At 46.2% G+C, this 16539-nt stretch overlaps 1 long non-coding RNA gene across 1 annotated transcript; it reads left to right on the forward strand.

Annotated features, from left to right (window-relative positions):
- The first annotated feature begins 7881 nt into the window (after nt 1-7881).
- Nucleotides 7882-14146, forward strand: LOC119853464. The gene is made up of 3 exons (XR_005292087.2): nt 7882-8387; nt 12654-12822; nt 13546-14146. It is a non-coding gene; the product is annotated as an uncharacterized LOC119853464 (long non-coding RNA).
- Nucleotides 14147-16539: the final 2393 nt, after the last annotated feature.

Consider the following 16539-nt stretch of genomic DNA (forward strand, 5'->3'; position numbering starts at 1 on the left):
TTAAACTATATGAAATTTGCAGACCCTCTGTGTGTGGGGGGGATCGTATGCACAAGTGGCTGCATTATCCTCGGCATGGTGAGCTTGCAGCCAGCGTGATCGTTTTGAGCTGAAACCAGAAGTGTCATAAAAATGTGGCTCATTGCCATGTGCTCATGTGGGCATACAAGAGATTTGATCGAAATGGCCTCGTATGGAGTAAAATGAATTTCTGGACAGGGGAAAAAATACAAAACAATTTATCTCAGTCCCTTTAATTGTAACACTAGAGGTAAAGAAATGTTAAATTATATTTGGGCCACCAGAGGGTGTTCTTTAAATCAAGCCAGGAGGCTGTTTTATTGCCTTGTGCTCAACGAATCTAGAGTAATTTTGTCCTCTGTAGAGGACCAGTAAGGCTCTTTATACAGAATAGTAAAACAAATGGCCATGTTACTCTTTCCAAACGGCAGTCAGGCTATGAATCCACGGGGAAAACCTTGTGCTGTGGAAAATTTAGAAACTGAGGACCAGATTCTCACTTACACTACGGAGCTGTTGTAAACATAGGTGCTGGACCTGGGGGTGCTGCTGCACCCCAGCTTGAAGTGGTTTCCATCATATACAGGGTTTACAGTTTGAGTCAATGGCTGTCAGCACCCCCACTATAAAAATTGTTCTAGCGCCCCGATTGTAAATGCAGATTAAATTGTCGCCCATCTTGCGGCCCATTACACCGCCAGAATGGTGTAAAGAGGCCTTAGTGAAAAACAGAATCTGGCCTGACCTAAACAAGGATGGCCAGCTGAACTGGGGTCATGACACTGACATGCTATATCATGCTTTGGAGCCAGACCACATTCTGGTGGGTCTATTTTAAACTCTCAGAGTAGAGGTTTATTTCATGGTGATAACTGTAGCACAGAAATTGTGATTTATATAGACCTCTTCACGGGGAAGGGAGTGATATGCATTGACTGGAGATCACGCCCCTTTTCTTTATTTGAGTTTTCTCTTTTACTTAATCCCTAGCAATCTGAGAGATTTCTTTGCTGTGTAGGAAATCACACTGAAAAGGAGAAAATTGATGTTGACTGTTTTTAATAGAGCTCTGTAAAATATTTCACCACAAGCTGTCCTTACTACCATCTTTTAACACAATCCTTTGTGTTATTGTTCTTTCCGCTAAGATAACCTTTATATATAAACAGCGTCAGGCCAGATCCTCTGGTGGTGTAAATCTGCATGTCTCCATTGAAGTCAATTAACACCAGCAGAGGATCTGACTCATAATCTTCAAATCTAGCTCTACATGCCGGGGATTATGATATTTATATTGCAGATCTTGTTTACTTCGCCTGCTTTCCTGCAGTATGTCCAGTAGAACCTCAGAGTTACAAACACCTCAGGAATGGAAGTTGTTCGTAACTCTGAAATGTTTGTAATGCTGACAAAATGTGCTGATTCTTTCAAAAGTTTACAGCTGAACATTGATTTAATACAGTTTTGAAACTTCACTATGCAGAAGAAAAATGCTGCTTTTAACTATCTTAATTTAAATGAAACAAACAAAAAACAGTTTTCTTACCTTGTCAAATCTTTTTTTAAAAACTTTCCCTTTATATTTTTTAGTAGTTTACATTTAACACAGTACTGTACTGTACTTGCTTTTATTTTTTTTGTCTCTGCTGCTGCCTGATTGCGTACTTCTGGTTCCAAATGAGGTGTGTCGTTGACTGGTCAGTTTGTATCTCTGGTGTTCGTAACTCTGAGTTTCTGCTGTAATGCAGTTGAGGAAAGTCACTTCTCGAAAGTCCCCAAATCATTGCTTGGCTTCTATGTTTGGCCAGGAAGTGTGAAGAAGAATCTTTCCAAGGTGCCCTGCACATTTGCACATTTCTGTGGTGCCTTGTGCATTGTTAAGGAACACTGCAGGGCTTTTGTTTTTCATGTTTCCCAGAACTAGTTGTGCTCAAAGCACCAGTTGTATTGAGGAACTGATCAAAGACAATCTTAGTGAAGGGAAGTATTGCAATAGGATGTAACAAGCATGTAATGCTCATTCATGTTATAGATTACTGCAAGGGAAGCATCAGGCATTGGGGAAACTATAGGGCTGGTGTAAACCAGCATAGCTCCATTAATTTTAAGTGTAGCTCTACAGAGGACTGTATGTCTATCATACTCATTAGCCCACCAATGAACATTGCATGGTAACAAACAGAAGGAGACTTTTAAAGAAAGGACAAAAGCCAAAGCAAGACAAATCAGTTGTTGGGATTGAACGCACACTGCAGCCCCAACATGTGCTAATGACATCTTGCACTACTAGAGTGCCGGGCATCTGAAAGAGCTTTTAAAAAGGTGCCATTACTCCCATTTTATAGACAGAGCTGCTGAAGCAGAAAGTGCTTACAGCTCATGTTCCTCTAAGCCTCAGCAGCATTCTGGGGCTAGTGTTGAAATGGTTTTGTCTTGGCCAGGCTGCCGGTTCTATCATTTTCATCAGCAGTTGAGAGAGGGGCAGGCAGATGATGAGCAAAGTTTCACTTTCCTGATGCCGACAGAACCTAAGGGACTTGCTCACCATAAGCCAGTGGCAGAACCAGGTACAGAACCCTGGACCCTAACCAGTGCTATGGTGCTTTATTTTCAGGGGTCAGCAGTATGAGCAGACCTCCCTATCTCATTTGTTCCTCTGCAGTGCCCAGGCATAATGCAGCCACCACAGATCATGGCAATAAGATTCCGTCACATATTCCCTAGTTCTCTCCATCCGGCAAAGACCTGCATCTGACAGTGTACGCTGATGTTCTCTTTTTCTGCTGGCTACACAGGTCTCCTAGAAAATAGGGCTAGCAATTTGGAGAGCCCTGTGAGACTAATGACATTTACATTGCCCGTGGAGTGAGGGAACAGTCAATAGCCCTCGGGGCAGGCAGGATACAGCAGGCTCTCAGGCTGAATTTGGAGAAAACATAAGCATTCAGGCCCAACAAAACTTCTGCGTACAGGAGCAAAGAGTGTTTGCAGGCAGCCCATCATGTCTCCTACCCGCTCGCTCCTAGAATTTAAACAAGGACAACAGCTGTGCCATCCCAAAGCAGTGATTTGTCTCTGTCGTCCTTGTTGCATTGCAACTCTAGATGACACAGACTGGATTTATTTTGGGCAAAGAACATGCTGCAGTTCCCTGTCCAGCCAAATCATGCTGTTTCAAGAAGTAAACTTTTTAGGGTCTATTTCATTTGACAACACAGTCCTGTAATAGCACCACAGGACGTAGAGGTGAGGGGAGAGCTTCCCACCTCACTGCCTTGGTTCACTGCCAAATGAGCTCCATTTTATGGTGATTAAAAATAAAGACAAGGATGTGAGAGACAGAGCATGGGTGGGATTCTGTACTGCAGCTCACTCCATGTGCAGGCCAAAAGCAATGTGTTTCATTAGCAAACAATGATGTGCTCCCTGTATTGGGGCTTGCCTGGAGAGCCACAGTCTGGCATTTTACAGCTACCCTACATAGCATCTGTGCCAGGATAATTCTGCCCCCCTGGCTGCCACTTGAGCAGTGTATCGGGGCAACAGCACAGTGGAGAATCTCTCCCCATATGTCTGGGGCTTGGAGGTGGGAAATAAAACCTGTTCTAGTAATAGCAAAGTGCAGGTGGAGAGTGAATCTATTTGCATGAAGAGGAAAGAGGGCTTTTAAGGAAAAAAAATTTGCATCTTGAATATTTGATAATCTGCTGTTTGAGTGGGCTTTAAAATTCCATCTCCGTATATGAGACGGGAACTGAAAATCGTATAGCCCCTATTATTGTGGGTGCCATAGAACCCACAATATTTTGTGCTCCTGCCTGGTGGCTTTGTCAACAGCAGTTAAATAACAAGCCCAATTCCCAGGGCTGTGCTGACAGCCGTGATTGATACTGGCGAAGTGCAAAGCCAAAATAAAAGTTGAGTCAAGCTCAAGCTTGTTCCAAATGTCCCTCATTCTAACCAGGCCATGGGGAGGGGCCATTCAGCCCTGAAATACGTTTGAAGTCATCTTTCAGATATTCTGTGGAAGCTATGTGAAATCCAGTGGGTTACTGGAGAAATCCCAGAATGCATCATTCTAGGACAACACAGAGATCATAGGGCTTGTGTGCTGCTAAGTTCATGGTAGCTGTGATGTCTGTTCCAGTGGGGGAGGGGGCAGGGTGAAGGTGCCTTTCACCTCCTATCCTGGGCTTTCCAGTCTGTCTCGCTCCCCCCCTCTTACTCCATGCACCCAGTCTGTCTGCCCCTTCTCCTGGAGCATGGGTGCTTTCCTTGGGTGCCCCTTCTCCCAGAGCTCTGGGGCAGGTTCATCCACCCCCTGAGGCTGCACCACCCCTGACACAGGCCACTTTCCCTCTGGAATGATCCAGCCCATTGCTTCCATTTCATTTCTCTTCCTTTATTGGGGTAGACCCCAGTGCTCTCTAAAATGGAATATAGAAAATGGCCTGGGTACTTGGTGCATAAGCTGGATATTCATAAGCACAGGCTAGCACATAGATCTCCTGCTAGCCAGCACGATCCAGGTTGGAAAGCAGACTGAATGTAACCAGGAGACAGAGTGCACCTTGTGAGAACGCTGTGGAGCAAAGCCACATGCTTATTATGTAACTGAATACTAGTGCTGGGACATAAGCCGTTTAATTCCCATGTGATGAGCTCCCCTGAGTCCTACAATAAGTGCCCAGGCCTGCCAACACTTTCAACACTGCTGCTGTATTGTGGGAGTGCCTGGTGCCTGTCACTCCCCCCCCCCCCCCGCAAGATCCGAGCCCCATTGTGCTAGGTGCTGCACAGACACATAGTAAGAGCCCATCCCTGCTCCAAAACTAACTGAAAAAGGCAAAGGGTAGGAGCAAGGAACATGGATGAGCCCTCTCATGGTACTAAGCATTACCCCTGGCATCAAGGGTCTGCACAGCTAATGCCTGTCTCCTGCACATTAAAGCCAAGAAGCCAGGCTCCCATTGGCTTCATTGAGACTCCTGGTTTGGACTATTCTTTTCCAGCAGCATGTTTTCACCACTCAGGCCCCATAGCCATGTGACGTTTCATGCTGATTTGCAGGTGTGAGCTTCAGAAAATACCTACGGTCCAGATCCTCAACAATGTTTAGATACCTAACTCCCATTGGTAGGCTCCTAAGTCCCTTTGCCCAGTAACACTAACTCTCATGATGGCAACGGGGGATCTGGAGGCAATAATCTTGTTTCTGTCATTCATGGGTTAAACCTTTTTCTCTCCTTGTTGGTTCATTACTGCCTTTTCCCAAGCAGGCAGTTTGTAAAGTCCCTGCAAGAGGGGAAGGAGCCTGGTTGGTGGTAGTAGTTAAGGATCAAACAACGTGACAATGGAGAATACCTTGAATCGCTACTGCTGATGGGAACTGGGAGGTTCTCTGAGGAAAAGGCATAGTGGCCAGCTCTGTAAAAGAGCAAAGTGGGGGCCAAGGAGTGAAATGTTTGTGTTTTGAAACACTGGGTTTGTCAGTCAGTCAGTCCTGCTTCTTGGTTATGTAAAAAATGTAAGTTGGAGGCCTGATGGGGGACACGTCAATGTGGTTGTTCTGCTGCACTCGTACCAAGACACCAGCTGCTCCTAATTGCAGTGGCTTGGCGTGGCTGCATTCTCAGCACCGCACGCAGCCAGCAGGAATTGAACCTAAAATGGCAGGATCTTAAAGGACGAGCAGGGACTGCCTGAGCTAAAAGACCCACCGCTGTTAGCTAAGGCTCATCAGCCTCTATAGCCCAGCCATCATCAGAGAGAGACAGAGCACCATGCTGAGTGGAGGTGGGTCACAAGTGCAAAATGTCTCCTTCCCTACCACCTGCCTGTCCCCCTGAGCTGGCCCTGTCTCAGGGAGTGCTTTGTAGGTAGGGATTGGGCATGACAGTGGAGGGGTGTGGAGGAGGCATGGCCAGCACATGCTGCAGTCTGCCCATCCGCTGTTGACAGATGGGGCCTTGGGGACAACTGGCAACTGCTGCAGGATAGAGCAGATCCCAAACCTCCTGTTCTCCTCTGTCCCCTCACACCTGCTGTGCTGAGTGAATTTCTGCTGCAGCCCAGAATCTGGGTTTAAGTGAAGTTGTATGATTTGTTCTTGACACAATAAACAACATGAAGGAACCAGAGGGGTGCGGTGGGGGTCCAAATAGCCATCATTGCAAATCCTAACTATCGCTGCATGCTGCTACTCTGACTGCTTTGTAAAACACAAACCAGGTGAGTGCCACTAGAGGGCCCACAAACTGCTTAATGGGCTACTCCCCTATACACGTGAATACTATACTCAAAAGGGCATAACTTCACTCTGCATTAATGGCTATTCTAGAACATCTTACATGCAATGAAAGTACATTCCCCTCAGTGCTTGAGAAAAACATCAGAACATATCTTTGCAGATCCAGTCTTGTTTAAGGTTCGATCTTGCTAGATTTAAACCATTAACATGGCCTATGGAATTGCGCCTCTGGCTTACAAGATTGTTGAAGGTAACAATTCTTTGCTGTGAGCAAGTGAACCTACACTGCAGACTCTTCTACTTTATCATTTGACTATTCGCAGAGACAGTGTGGGGGTGGGGGAGGGGTGACCTAAAACAATACAGAGAAAACAAATCCATTCAGTCACTTTATAGAATAGCACTTTCAATTGACTGTCGAATGCCCCAGTTCCTGTGAGTTTCCCATCTGTTTCACAGATTTCTTGCATGGGGCAATCAGAAATGCTTCCTTATGCATTAATGTGGCAAAGAGCATCTCGCTTTCTTAGACTCAGGAAGAAGCTGTCTGTATAACCATAGGCGCCGACTCCGTGGGTGCTCTTGGGCTGGAGTGCCCACAAAAGATGTTTGCGGGTGCTTAGCACTCACTGGCAGCCAAGCTCCTCATCCCCCCGCAGCGCCTCCTGCCTGCCGGTGGCCCCACTGATCAACTCCTCCCCCTCCCTCCCAGTGCCTCCTGCCCACCAGGATTAGCTGTTCCACAGTGTGCAGGAGGCGCTGGGAGGGAGGGGGAAGAGTGGGGATGGGGCATGTTTAGGGGAGGGGGCGAAGTGAGGTGGGTGAGGCCTTGGGAGAAGGGATGGAGGGGGAAGAGGGGGGAGGGGCGGAGTGAGGTGGGTGAGGCCTTGGGAGAAGGGATGGAGTGGGGGCTGGGGGCAGAGTGGGAATGGGAAGAGGTGGGGACTTGGGGGGAAGCGGTGGGGGTGGGAGCAGGGTCTGGGGCTGAGTGGGGGTTCAATACCCCTGGAGAAAACTGGAAGCTGGCACCTGTGCATATAACACAATTAGTGCAGCTACATTGGAGAGGAAGGATGGCCTTGCAGTTGAGACACGGCACTGGGACTCAGGCTTGGCTTCTGTTTCCAGCTCTACCCCTCCACCCCTGTGTGACCCTAAGCAGGTCACTTCATCTCTCTGTGCCTCAGTTCCCCTTCTGTAACATGGGGACAATAATTCGGCCTCCTCTATTTAGACTGTGAGCTGTCTGGGGCAAGGTCTGTTGTCTCTTGTTATGTTTGTGTACATGGCAGCATAGCACATAGCACTCGCATCTTGGAATCCGCAGAAAGAGATGCTACGGCTCAAGCAATTTTTTTACTTTTATAACTGATGTGGCAAGCCCAGGGGTAGTGGGGCTATGAACTGCCAAGCCTAGAGGTGCCGGGGCTCCGTCTTAGCATACCCTGGCACAAATTAAACACTGCCTGTTCCTATAATACTCCCTGTAACAGGGTGGGTTTGCCCTGTGGGCTGGACAGCCTGAGCTAAGACAGTCTGATTACAGAATGAGCCCCACCTGAGGGGAATGAGGCAATTCCCCATAAGTAGCCAGGCTTCCTGGTGATAAAGCCCAGCTGGGGAAAGAACTGGAGTGAGAGCTACATAGGAAACTCAGTGTAGGCAAGAAAAAGGCCTGGGGGAGACCCTTAGTAACAAGGGAAGTGACCGGGAGACCTGGGGGGATCTAAGAAGAGTGTTTGGAAGCAGCCCAGGGAAAACCACAAGCAGAGATAAAGGAGCAGACCTAGCCCAGAACCAAGAGTCAGGAGCGGGGCTGGGTTCCCCTACTGGCCCAAAGGCAGAGGGGGAGCAAGTCCACAGAAAGGATTATTGAGGCCCCCCAAAGGGGCTGTAGGCTGAGCTGTGGAAGAGCCCCAGAGAAGGTGGAAGGACTCTCCTCTGTTAAAGATGCTTTGGGATTTCTAGTTTGGGCCAAGTGGGACCCTGAAGATGGTGACCTAGCTGGAGGGCTGGTTTGCCAGGCAGAGAAATCACCAAGGCAACCATCAGCTCAGGGTGCTAGCCCAGCAAGAGAGCTGCGACGCCGTGCCTGGCCATGAGGGGGCACCCTGTGGTGAGTGAACTGGGTTATTGTCCCTGAGAAATGGAAAGTAATAATGGCGTTTGTTCGGCTTGCCCGTTCCCAAGGGGCAGACATGAGGCAATTGACGGTCTTTATTAGAACCAAATGTAATTGTGCATAATAATGAAGCAGTGCACTTTTACCAGTCTGACTTATAAGTTATACAGTGCAGTAAGTGTGCACGGTACTTTATAATGCACAAAGACACGGTCCTTGCCCCAAAGAGCTTACCATGTAAGTGAAGGCAAACTGGAGATAACAAGTTATGGGCATGCAGGGCAGGAATAAGGAGGAGAGGCAGGACAACATGACTACGTGATCCCTCAGGAGGCTGGGGACTGTCTCAAAGGTAGCAAATCTGTGTCCTGTTTGTTTTCATTGAGTTTATTTCTAAGTGTAGAAAGCAGCTCTGGTTTAGAGCCATCCTTGAATGACCATGGTCACAAGGGTCTCTTTCATCCAAGAGACCCTTGTCTGTTCCCTAATGTGTGTGGCTGGCAGGTCCTGGGAAGGGGCAAATCAAGTCTCTGATTAGAGGCAAAGACAGCAGAAAAACAAGGCTCAGCTGTCACAAGGGCCTGAACTAGTCGTTGAGGAGAAGATGCCCCTCCAACTGGCCACGAGTGGGAATAGGAGGTGCTGACTCGCATCCTTTCAAGGAGTAGCACTGCCAGGGAGCTGCCTTCAGGCAACACCTACCAGGGCGGGGAGGGGAAATCCGCACAGATGGGGCTGTCGGAGGGGCCAGCAGTAAAGCTGTGTCTCCTGCCATACATAGTCCAGTGCTGGATGGTGCCCCATTGTCATCCACGAGCCGGGTTGGCAAACTGGACAAGAGGGGAAAAGTCATAGTGGGAGAGTAGAAATCATCACTTTTGTAACGTCAAACGGCAACGTGGCATCAGCCCCACCACACGCTCACAGTGTGAAGTATACTGTAATTTTAAAACACTGCTGAACAACTGCCATTGTCTCTACCACCAGCCACACCAGAGGCTGTTGTGTGCCGCCAAACTAGTTGCAGTGCTGTTAAAAGGAGAACGCGCCTGTTTGTTTAAACCAAGCGCCTGGCTGCGCCTCGCAAGATGTGCCTATCTGATAAACGCGTCTGGGCTGGGGAAGCGGTAGATGAAAGCTGTTTTGTGCAACGAAGCCAGACGAGAAACAAAGCCTAGAGGAGACTGTGATTTCCAAACTGCCTATCCCTCTGAGTGAAAATCACGGAGTGAAGAATGGGTTTGGCAAGGACTTCTATAAATGGCATGTGTGTCTGGAATTCCTTCAGCAAACATTTCCTTATACTCCCTGCTTCATCTAGTCGATGAAAGGCTGAGGGGATTGGCAGTGAATTCTCCTTTCCTTCTCACCACTAATTAAATTCCCTCTCCCTACCCCATGTGTACAGCACAGGTAAGGCTGGATATGTAGTAGATGTGTAATATTTAACATATTATAATTCAACCCATTGTATGTTGGGGGCCACATCCACTTCAATGGAGCGAATGCTGATTTACATCAGCTGAAGAATTAGCCCTCAGTTCTTCGAACATATGCAATGGGTTCCACGGTTATTCCTCGCAGCTCTGTACTTTGGCATCTTTTTAGTGCTAGAAGTTGTAAAGGATCATTCTCACTTCAGGTTAGGCCCAACACTTACTTTTGTTAAAGCGTTTTACAAACCCAAATATGAACCAACATGATTTCATCAGATTTTTTTAAAAAAATTAGGGGAAAACTTGTCTTTATATTTCAACATTCCCCATGTGATGATGCAAACCCAAACGCCAAACCAATGTCCGGTTGTGCTAGCAGGGGAGACCCAGAAAGCATCTAGAAACAAAAGTAAAAAGAAAAGGAGTACTTGTGGCACCTTAGAGACTAACAAAAGTGAAACTGACCAAACTGAAATGAAATGTAAATGGGGGTGAAGCAAACAGAGCATAAATGATGGCCCGCAAAATAGTTTAGTTTTTTGAAAGTGATTTTTTGATCTAATAAACTAGGATTTATTAACACAAGAAAGAATTCATTTTTAAAGATGTCAAATTCAGATTTATAATCTCCCTTAAGACTTTTTTTGGGAAAAAGTTAAACATGCACAATTTATAATTATAAAAATGGGGGTGTGACCGGGTTGATTTAAAATCTTTGAAGGGCTCTGTGATGAACTGGTAATGTCTGTAGGATGGTCCTCTGCACCCCCCTAGGGGGGCTCACTCCACAGATTGGGGACCTCTGCTCTAGCCAAAAGACTAGTCCCTGCCCAGAAGAACTGGTTTAGCCAGGGGGAAGTCACCTTGGCAATGAAGACCCCTGAAAAATTTATGCTCGTGTGGGAAAGCTGGCAAGGATAATGCCTGCCACAGGAATCTGAAGGCTTTAAAAGGGTAGAAGTTGGTCTGCATGGGAGGCCATTTTGTTTGGTCCATGAGGGGGAGACCACTTGCCATGTAACAGCCTGCTTGAAAACTTGTCTTTCTCACCAACAGAAGTTGGTCCAATAAAAGAGATTACCTCACCCACCTTGTCTCAGTGTTAAGAGGCATTTGAACAAACCCCTCTAGCTAGGGACTAAATCTGTTTTTGTCCTGCCTCAGACTTGTACAGGGAAACAAACTAACTCTAAGAGCTCCATGGCTTTTTAGTGGCAGCTCTTAAGTAGCATTTTCCTCCGTAGGGCCTGCAGGGGCTGGAAAGATCCATGGGAAACCCAGCTTCCACCTCACATATCCACAGCCACTTTTTCTATCAAGTGCCCTCAGCAGGATATTCATTGCTTTGCTCTTGCCTGCACAGGGTAGGGCCAGGGAGCATAAGTACCTAATTCTGCCACTGGCCAGGTGCATGGTGGGGTATTTTCACTCTCTCAGAAACCACTATGAAAAGATAGGTTGCTTATTTAGATGGTAAATTCTTTGGGAGGAAGAGACTTTGTGTTCAGTTTGTACAGAGCCTAGCACAATGAGGTCCTAGTTCATAACTGGGGCTAATAGGTGCTACAGTAGTATCAATAATAAACCAGATGGTCTGTCATTCATCCTACACCCCTATATTTGCTTTACGAAAACCAAAGAAATTGGCCAAAGAATGAAAAGTATTATTTAAACCCAACTTGTATTTGAAGGTCTGCACCTGCTGTCCATCTTTGCTTAGATCCAGCTGAGCTCTGCTTGTGGAAGGACTGCAGGATGGAGACTGAACCCATATGAAACCATGCTGTTCATGGATCTCTCAGAAAAGGAGATGCACAGTTCTCAGACACTGCAGAATGAGATTTTTCCTGTTTCTCTTTAAAAAGTGATACTCGGGGGTTGTCTTCAGTGCAAAATTAATTTGAGCTGAGTGTTGCCCTTAACTCAAGTCCTGTCCACACATGCAAACCCTTAACTTGAGTGCTGTGACGCTCTTAACTGGAGCTGGATGGCCTAAGAGGGAGTATAGGCTAATGCTGGAGTTAGTATAACTCATCAGCTGCTGACGCAACCACTCAGTAGTATGGACACACGCTCGTGCCCTTTGAATGCCACTGGTCGTCCTGTGCTATCCCACAATTCCCCCCTGTGTGCCCAGAAAGAACAGGCAACCTCTCCACATGTCACTGGGAAAGAATTCACAAGGCGGCTCAGCTTCCTGCAGTGCAAAGAACTATGGGATGTGCCCTGCTGTCTGTCTTAGCGGCTCACGCAAGTGAGTGCAACACCATTGTGGATGCAGCCGCTTGTGTGTTCTATCATAGGGCGGGTCTACGCGACTGCTTGTGTCGCTCAGGAGTGTGAAAAAGACCCTCCCCACCTTGAGCAATGCAAGTTACCATGACCTAAGCGCTGTCCATACCGGCGCTATGTCGGTGGGAGACACTCTCTCGGAGGTGGAATAATTATGCCAACAGGAGAGAGCTTTCCCATTGGACGTGCTACAGTGACACAGCTACATTGGGTGACCTGCACACATTGTGACTGTCCCCCCACCATGTTATGCTACTGTGAGAGGAGTGACTTGAGTGTAGATACCCTCTGAGATGTCTACAGCCCTGAAGGCATGAGCCGAGGTAGGCCGTTACAAATTCAATGTAACAAACTTCTACTGAAAAGAAACTTATGAGACTGCCCTCCCCCTTCTTTTCTGAGCAGATTTAACACACCAGTCTGGTAATGTATTTGGCCTGGCATTACATGCTCCTGAGTGTTAGGAATGTAGCAGGGTATAAACATTTATACTGTCCTTTCTAACCCTATCGCTTTGATCTCTTCCATATAGTTTTCCAGCAATGCCTACTGGCAATGGAAAAATGAATTAGCTTGAGCTAATTTGTTTTTCCTTCATATACAAGTGCATTAACTCTTGGGAAACAACATGCCAAAGCGGGGCTCCGAGGCTGCAGTGCAGATGTGTGCAGCTAAATCAAGCTCTAAAAAGACTTGGAGAGGTGAGGTGTGGGTGTGTGTATGTGGGGGGAGTGTTTAAAAATGTGTGTGTTCTTCAATGCTAAAATCTTAACTGCTTTGGGGAAAGAATGTGTCTAGCTACGTGGCCTTTTCTGCAGGCCTTTATATGGGAACAGAGAAGAATGTTAGAAGGATAAGACTTTTCTCTTGTACACACACAGGAAATATAATTATCGGGTCACATCCTCAGCTGATGTAAACTGATGTAGCTTCATTGGATTAATTGGAGCTACCCTGATTTACAGCAAAGAATCTAGTCCAATGCCTTTCTATCTTGCTGGCTCTCTACTGCTGGAATATGCATGTATGGCAAATGATTATGGCTATTTAGATTTTGCTACTCTATAATATATGCTTATTGCTTATTTCTATGCACAGCCAAGACTTTCACAAGTGACTAGTGATTTTTGGGTGCCTGGGAGAGATGCCATAAGATGGCCTGATCTTCAGAATGTGCTGAGCCCCCAGCTTTGAATATTGGGCTTGTTTGCGATGACTCAAATTGGGCACCTGAATTGTAAGGCCCCCAAACCCACGAGTCATACTTGAAAACCTTGGCCTATGCCTTTCAAAGGCTTAATGCTTCCAGTCACCTCCACTGGGATGGTGTCAGCCCTCGCTCTTCAGAACGAGCTCAGTCTCACATGAGACACCACTGGACCTATTTAACCAGGAGATAATATGGTATTATCCTTTTATTCTAGCTTGGTCATATCTTGCACTGATGGCTGCAACCTTCGGGGTAGGTGGAGAGTAGATCGGCCAGAGCACTGACAACGTGTGAGCGGCCATGAGAAGATCCATTCAGAACCATGGTCCTGGGCTGTGGAGGTCAGATCTGGACTTTCCCAAAACTGGGGAGTGGTTCATAGCCAGAGACTCTGCTCATGCCCATCTCTGCTGTAGTTGTGGATGCCACAATTCTCCAACTATAGCATCATTGTTTCCTTAGTACCCAACGCACTTTGAATGGGAAAAAGCACAAGAAGACTTTTTTTTTTTTTCTTTTAAAAAAAGATAAAAGCCCCTGGCCTGTGCACATTGCTAAAATGTTTAATTGTGTGGTTAACTGGCTGCAGCGCACGGTACATTTACTTTAGTACAAAAAATGTGGCTTAAATTCCTGAGAGTAGAACAGGAGTTAGCCCAATGACAAATGGTGTGAATACGTTAGCAGGGCAGAGGAGATTCAATAGGCTATATGCTCGGCAGTGAGTGATCTCTGCAGTTCTTAAAAGTCATTCATTCCCCTCCCCCCCCTCCCCCGCTAACTTCGGAGATAATTAAAATACCCTTCTGTCTTCAGACTGTCTTGAAATCCACAGGAAAAAAGTAACACGCAGCATTTGGTGGCCAGACAACATTCATGCTGTGTATTGATGAAGGAAACATGACGAGCATAAACCCTTCCTCCTTCTTCAGTTCATAGATGGGTTGAATCTGGCTTACGCTGTGTGTGTGCGTGCGTGCGCACGCACGTGCGCTGCTTCCTTTGAAATGCCCATGTACAATGGCAAAATAAAGCCCTACCCCTTTATCAATGTATTGCAAAGCCTGGTGCTATGATATTCACTTCCTGTATCTATGGAAGAGGAATGCATTACGCTAATATTTCTTTGTTCTCCTCTGCCTGTCATGTACCTGCTTCTCCAATTGCTTACAAGTTGTAGTGCAATATATGTGGTAGATGGAGTATGTAGCTATGTAATGGGTTGGAAGGATTGTCGAGCAGTTTTGCACCGTGGTGGGGACTCAAGAAGGCAATGGGGAAGAGGGGGCGGGAGAGCGTGAGGCATTGAAAATGTTGTAGTCTAAAGTAAATCAAGTCTTGCTCCCCCACTTCCTGAACACCTTTCCCTGCAAGGTGATGTGTCCTCTGTCAATCTCTACGTGTGTGTGCGCGTGCGCTCACACACACTCAGTTATGCGGGCTTAGTATCTGTATTGAGATATGTTTTACGCTGGCTTCTCTAATAAATGTAAGGGGATTGCTAAATGACTGACTTCTAATAAGGGATCACCAGCCTGAAGAGGTTGAGAAATACTAGTCTCATTGGTCAGGTACTGCACTGAACTTTAATTTTAGGGTAGTTAAAGAGACCCAACAATTCAAGAAATAAGGTATTCGGGCTGAAAGTATAGGGCTGTTCTTTATGTCTGGAGAAGCAGGATAGCTTTGTGGTTAAGGCACCGAAGAATCAGGTGATGTGAGTCCAATTCCTGGCTTTGCCACATACTTTTTATGTGACTTTGGGCAAGTTGCTTAATTGTTCTGTGCCTCAGTTTCCCATCTGTGAAAAGTGGGTAACAATACTTCCTTTGTCTCGAGAGATTATAAGGGCTCTGGAACAGGGTCTGTATAGCACCTAACACAAGAGACTCCTGATTTCAATAAGGACCTCTGGGCACTATTTGATACTAATAATCATTATTACAGGAATACACAAAATGGCAGAAATGGACTGATGTGGTCACAGCACAATCCTAAGAGCTATTTGCTGGCGGATTCTGAATAATGAATAAATGTGAGAATTACACAGTCCATTTCTGGACAATTTATGATCAGGAGACAAAGGTAAAGTCTGTCTGGTTAACTAGTCCTTTTGATCATAACCAACTTGCTTTTGCTGTAGTTGTCGTGCAGAATCCAGGCTGTAACTTCACCCTTAACTAGTCATGTTGGGGTACCAAAAGCATCACACACAGCATTTAAAATCATCTGCTATTTTGAGATCTGTACAAGGGACGATGCTACAGGTGGAATTTCAGTATTAATTCTGTATGTTCTGGCTCATGTGGGTGTAAGCCAGTCTTTCATGGTTATTTGCATGCACTGTTTGAACATTAATTCCTTCTGTTATGGTCCTGTTTAAGAGGAGAAAAGCTTAGCACCAACCAAAATACAAGCTTTAAAAAGTACCAATGATTCTGTGTAGATACAAGAGCTCAAATCTGTATTTTACTATAAAGATTGTTATTGAAGGCGATTGGTTTGGTAAGAGTTGAGAGCATTCTCCATGCTGCACAAGGCACAAATGAAGACATAGCCTCTTCCTTTAAGGTATTATAAATCACAAAGGAGCTGACAACGTAAAAGCATTGTCAAGGCCATAAGGAACACAGTGTCAGTTAATATGCATTTTTCAAGCTTACATAACTAGCCCTTCCTCCTTCTGGTTTCCCTACTTCGTTTGGATTGCACCCATGAATGCCAGAAAACAGCAGAAGGGGGCTCACTGAATCTACAGATGGGCAAATTGCTCTTTCGTGTTTGAAAGGCGAGGACACACTGTTCCTGCCAACCATTCTGCCACCTCCCAGAAACCTCCTAACTACCTTCACAAAAACCTCGTTGTTCATCTTGGGTGCAAGTGACGCTCTAGTCCATTCAGACTGGTGGGGTAATAGTGCTACTTTATTGTAATGTTGTTGGATTGGCAAAGCATCAGTAGCTCATCATGCACCTGGAAAGAAGCAGAAGCAAAGTGCTACTATCGTAGCATGCCGGGCCTTTGAGCTTTCGAGAATCAGAGCTTTGGTTGTGATCCAGAGGCCTATTGTGTGGTTTTTGATTTAAGATCTACTGCTTTCCTTGTGTGGTCGTCTGAGGCAGCTGCTATTGTGGTTTGCAAATTTTCTCACAACACTGGTAACCAGAAGCTCCTTGACTGCAGTATTTCAGCTGAGTGGCTAGAGGA

This window comes from Dermochelys coriacea, chromosome 3, assembly GCF_009764565.3.
Source record: "Dermochelys coriacea isolate rDerCor1 chromosome 3, rDerCor1.pri.v4, whole genome shotgun sequence".
NCBI classification, from domain to species: Eukaryota; Metazoa; Chordata; order Testudines; family Dermochelyidae; genus Dermochelys; species Dermochelys coriacea.